The sequence below is a fragment of the Pinus tabuliformis genome, chromosome 2_2 (assembly GCF_031772625.1).
Source record: "Pinus tabuliformis cultivar Carrire ecotype Pingquan chromosome 2_2, CPIR1, whole genome shotgun sequence".
Lineage (NCBI taxonomy): Eukaryota > Viridiplantae > Streptophyta > Pinopsida > Pinales > Pinaceae > Pinus > Pinus tabuliformis.
Window position 1 is genome coordinate 1,165,903,261 of NC_142300.1, and position 5,873 is coordinate 1,165,909,133.

At 40.9% G+C, this 5,873-nt stretch overlaps 1 long non-coding RNA gene across 1 annotated transcript; it reads right to left on the minus strand.

Annotated features, from left to right (window-relative positions):
- Positions 1 to 1,220: 1,220 nt before the first annotated feature.
- On the minus strand, positions 1,221 to 2,732 carry LOC149197581 (uncharacterized). The gene is made up of 2 exons (XR_016254219.1): positions 2,469 to 2,732; positions 1,221 to 2,323 (listed from the first exon to the last, which is right to left on the minus strand). It is a non-coding gene; the product is annotated as an uncharacterized LOC149197581 (long non-coding RNA).
- Positions 2,733 to 5,873: the final 3,141 nt, after the last annotated feature.

A 5,873-nucleotide genomic window follows, 5' to 3' on the forward strand; every position in this document is an offset into this window, starting at 1 on the left:
GTTTTTTTCCCTATAGATATGTGTGAAAGTGATGTGAGAGAAGGTTCTTATTCTTTGGATAACATTTTTGATGTAATGGAAGGATGTTAGAAATACTGAGACGAGGGTGAATTAGTGTTTCACTTCAATTAGTTAATTTTTAATCTTCAAAGCATTAAATAACATTAGCATCGGATCAAAACATAAATCAGCAACATCATTCAACTATGCACAATATCAATGATAGTACACGAGATTTTTAGGTGGAAACCTTTCCCAAACAAAAACCACTGAACGCTTTAATATAGGTCTTTTAATGATTATATCAACAAGAAGCTCCAACTTCTAGGATTCTCTAGCAACCACTAGAAGGAGGCTCCAACCCCTTGATTTACCAACTCCAATTGAAAGGATGCTTCAACACCCTGGTTTACCAACTCCAACTGGAAGGATGCTCCAATGCCCTGGATTTATCAACTCCAATTGAAAAGATGCTCCAACACCCTGATTTACCAACTCCAACGGGAAGGACGCTCTGACGCCCTGCACATGCTCCAATTTTCCCTAACACCACCATACCACCTTGAAGTGTTCTGAGGCTCCAACTTGAAGAAGACTCCACTCTTCGCCTTGCACCACCTTGCCACCCTACTCAACAAAACCACCACTTGCCCTGAAGGCTCCAACATTCAATTCACCACAACAGACCACATCTCATATATTCTCAGATTGGATCCACTTGTGATCAATATCAACATAAAAATATCAACCAACTCTCTCTTCTCACTAGAAAGATCAAATCCTAGCAACAAATCCCACTCTGACCAACAACAAGAAGATCAATCTTGCTCAATACCTTTCTTTGTTCAGCACACACATTCAACAAAAATTCTGCTCAAATCTAGTTTCAAACCCTAGGTAATAACCTTGCTCAACAATATTCTCATTAGCAATGGTCAACACCATATGAATAAAACCCTAGCAACTTCTTGACAACAGTCTGACCAACAATGATACAAAATACTCAGACTGCTCAATACTTCATCAAATCATGGCAATGGCATATGATAATGGCAGTAGTAGAATTACACTATATAGCCAACACAATCTCTAATTAGTGGCATGTCAAAAGGAAAACGTCATTACACTTGTGTTCAATAAATCATCATGTAAATGCAAGACAATTTTATAAGGTAAACTCTCTGGAATGCATTAGCAACAAGTGGTCATTAGCTCTGCTATAGAATGATAAAAAACACTTTGGTTCTGTCCCTACTTATATATACAGTCTGCTCCTTGTATACTTCTCCTAACAAATTCTTGCCTCAACTATTTGAACATAACATGTCTCACACCTGAAGATTCTTGATATGAAGAGTGCCACTAACTGCCAAGTGTTGTTCCTGACGATGCCTTTGAGAGATCTCAAGTCTGCCCTTTCCTTTGTCTGAAAAGATCATACCATAGGAAATGAAGAAACTTGACTCACAGTCGATTCTCTTTCAACTACTTGCCTTAGTCTAGATATTTATTCCACTCAAGTCTGCTTCTTTATAGACTTTTGTCAGCCCTTTGAATAGACCCTTGATCAGACCTCAGAAAGGTCTAGATAGACTTCAGATTTCCTTCTTCATGGATCTTTTTGTCACTGATTTGGAGATGTCTCTTTTCTGCCCTTTCCTTCTGTCACTGATATATCTTTGATTGCAATATTTGAGGATGTCACAAATGTCTTCAGTGTTTGTTGTATAGGGCAAGGCTCAGATTGTACTCTCCTTGAGATGATTCAAACAAGATTTTTAACTTAACACACTGCTATTCAATGACTGAAGTGGTTCAACAAAACTCTTTTGAACACTAACTCAAAAATCCTTAGATCAAGCCCTGACCAGGGTGCTTCTTACCCTTAACAGAATTTGTCGGATGCCAACAAAATAAGCCTTAGGAAAACAATGAAAATGCCTCAGAGTCCTTGGATTAGGGTTCAAAAATGTAGTAAAAATTTCCTCAGAAAAATTGCTTCAAAACTTCTGAAAAACCTGTGAAGAACCCTCCCCAAGATAATGTGAAAATTAACTTCAAGTTCACAGAAGTGTTACCTTGTCCGCATGGATAATTTTTTTCTTCAGTGGCTGAAATTTGGTCTTAGAGCCACCTCAGGAAGAGGGCCAAACTTACATCATTAATAGAGAGAAATAGCCTCAGATAAAACTCTGCTGAGCAGGCCGAATAGATGCTATAGGTAGCCGCAGAGATCCTTGTCAAGGGAGACCGAAAATAATCACAAGACCGTGCCTCAGATGGTGAACTCAGGCAAGTCGAAATGGGCCTCAGGGAACCAGATCTGAGCCTCAAAAAAGACCAACGAAAAGTGCCTCAGACAATTCAGACATAGCCTCAGAATAAGCGAAAATTCTGCCTTAGAACGAATCATAACAAGCCTTCTAAATTCCAAAGAATAGTCACAAAAGAAAGATTTCAACGCAGACCTAAAAGGGGCCGAAGTAAGCCTCATCTACCACAGAGAAGGGGGCCGAAATACTTTAGAGCACTGCCACAGAAATCCAACGAACTACCACAGATAAGCCTGAGGGATAGACTGAAATCAGGCCTCAGGAAAATTTACTGCCCAATGAAATCTTCAGATTTGGTCACGAATAACCACCACAAAATATCAAAGTAATAAACCCAATAGAACCTCAGACTTTGGCCTTCTCACGTTTTCCCTAGGCCTTCGAAATTTCAAAGTGAGTAAACACAGGAAGATAAGCTTGTATTATTGTCTTTATGAAAGGAGTTGAGCCTCATATTTATAGAAGATGAAGGGGCTCAATAGGGGGGGCTAAGTCGCTGACATGCCCATAAAAAAAAAGAGTTGACCATACAATATTTGAACTTTAAATATTCAAATTTGAAATATTTTGGAGCCAATTTTAACACCCTTGAAGGCCAACTTAACCTCCTTTGCAAGCCGAATTAACCTACAAAAAACATATTTTATTTCTTCAATAATAAACCTTCTTAACCAGCTGATTAATTCTTAATTTAAGAGTTGACAGGACCTTCATGATTTAACCTATATATATATATATATATATATATATATATATATATATATATATATAATATTTAGCCAACCATTTAGTTTCCTTCATCATCTTATTGTGGGAACCTTGACCATGCTTTCGGGGCACAAACTTTGATCAAGCATATCTTCTCAACCGTGAGGAGTTATGTGGCATGCCTCCTACCATTGGAATCAGTACGATGAGGAGAATCAAATGAAGATGGTCTTAAACCCAAAAACACTGATCCTTACATCCAAATTCCTCATAAAACAAAGGGTATCATGACCACATTGCAGGGGCTTACTTTCTTCTCTTCCTTCTAGGGTTTCGTGATCATTGGAGCTTCCAATCAATGCAATCTATAGACGAATATTAAGAGTGTTCAAAGATCGATGTTGACATCAATGACAACACCATTCAACAAAGGAGACTATAGTTTCTCAGTCTAGTTATTCCCTGCATCCATTTTATAGCAACCAAGGAATCTCCAAAGATATTGCGATCTCGGATATGAAGAAAATAAACCAATTGTAATAGTAATTTTAGTGCAAATAATTCAACATAATTGCTTGAAGCCTTCCTAATGTTGCAAAAGAAAGAGAAAAAAAATGAGTATTTGTTAGATAGATAATGCCTCCTAAGCTACCCAAAGAATAATTTTGTTGTGATGCTCTATCAAAGAAGGCCCATGGTTTTTCTTTTGCAATTTCAACTTCAACACAGTTCTAGATTCTCATAGTGGGCTGATGTATTGGAAGAGAAGTTTGAAGGGCTAGACTATGTATTGCAACTATGATGTAAAATTTTCCTTGATTTGCAAAGATTGTGCTATTTCTCTCTAGCCAGATGCCCCAACAAACAATCATAGTGAGAGCTTTTATATTGTGAGGGGGCTTCTTGTCTAGCCAAGTTCTAAGGCAAAGCTTCCACAAAGCTTCCTTGCCAAGTTTGGGCTGGTGGCGGTGCGCATCAACGCATCTAAGTATGAGTCAAGCTCCTGCCGGACCTACATCTTTGTCTTCGCCTAGGTGAGAGTCCCAAGTGATGGGACCGTATGAGTGTGCACTATAACATCCATACTTTTGAATACTCATGCATGGGAAACTTGTATGATAGTGATGAGTTGTGGTAGGTCTTCATAGTTCCAAATCTAACTCCGGATACGTGCTTGCATCTCAACCGCATTGGCCTTCATCATCTTTGGCAAGTGAAGCGAGGTTCCATTGTACTTCAACGTCGATGCTTGCATGTTATCAACAACAACATGTATGGTCTTCAAGATGCGTGCTCTTCTCGCACATCGTTGCTACCGTCCATGGAGATGAACAACTGCTTGATGAACGATACCAAACTTGGAGTACAATGCTCGCATAACTGTGTCCAAGGAAAATACTTCATCTAGTATTGCCTTCTTCAGTTCAGCTCGGGCAGACATTGTCACCAAGTCTCCTCCCTGCTTGGCCACCTATAGTTCCTTCACCATTCACTCATTCTCAGCTATGAGAAAATGAACACTTGAGCTAGTGGCTTCGGCATACACTCTAGTTGCATCGGCCAAAGCAGCTGGATGCTTGTGCACATCAATCATGATCACTTGCTCTTCAAATTGCGCAGGGGATGTTTGGTCCTCCGGAGTCGGTACTCTCTAAGACTACACAACTCTGTGATGAGATTCGTCAAAGGAGATGTTGTGCATCTCTGCTTCTAGCTAACCACTAAGGATCTCAATGCCCCCTTGGTCATTTGAGACTTGCTCATCATCAGGATGTAATGAAGCAGGTGAGTCGACCTCTTTGTGATGAGGCATGAGGTCGGTATCCTGTTCCAACTCCTGCTGCTCCATGTATGCATCCAACTGTTCAAGCGCCTGTTCTATCTCATGAGCAAATTCTTTCCCCTGCGATGGTTCACCCTATTCACCTGATGCCAACTGTTCAGATGAATCAACTACTTGTACGGGCGCTACTTCGTCTATCTGCACATGATGCACCCCCTTCTAAATCTTCTGTTGTTACGCTTCCTTCTCTTGTTGGCGCATCTCTTGTTATTTCCTGAGTTTCTCCCTTAGTGCGTGCAACTCCTTCTCTACTTCTTCCATTCTCGTCTTATCCCTCTGCCTTCACGTGATGCGCTTGTCGTGCTGCTACCTCTTTGCCTAAATAGCCATAGCTGCTTGTTCTACAAGTGGATCTGCTCAAAACTTGTAGTTATGATCCTCCTCCATGCAGTCGATTATCTTCCTCTTCCCTTTGTCGTGCACAGGTATGCTTGGATTTGCTGCCTCTGTTGCTGCTGCTACTATTGGTGCTCTCCGTGATGCTGCTTCATGCTGCTTTGCTAACCACTCTACGACGAATCTGAGCTGTTCATTGGGTTTGGAGGAAATGTAGCAGTACCTCCATGAGTCTTCTTTGGTCTAATGACATGCCCCATGGATCCAGTTGAACTGAACTCTCGCCCAATGATCGTTCACAATGCAATGTGGGTCATACGGGTTGAAGCTTCGGAGGTCGAAAGGATACTTCCTCATCTGTTCTGCTTCGACATCCGTTTGCTTGATACTCTGAATCTCATATAACCCAATCCACAATGGAAGAGTGGCCCAAGGTGCATTCTTCTTCCATTGCAGTCTAGCTGTTAATCCTGCCGAGATGTGGTACGCTACCTCCTGCATGACAAGCACATCCAAGGCGAACTTTGGCAGAACATGCAGAGACTTCTCCACACTGAACACTTGGATCAATGTGTCGGACGGTGAGGCATCCCAATCTACAATGCCTAGCAATGCCATCATTGCTTCTTCTGACATGCAGGGTGGATCCTGTT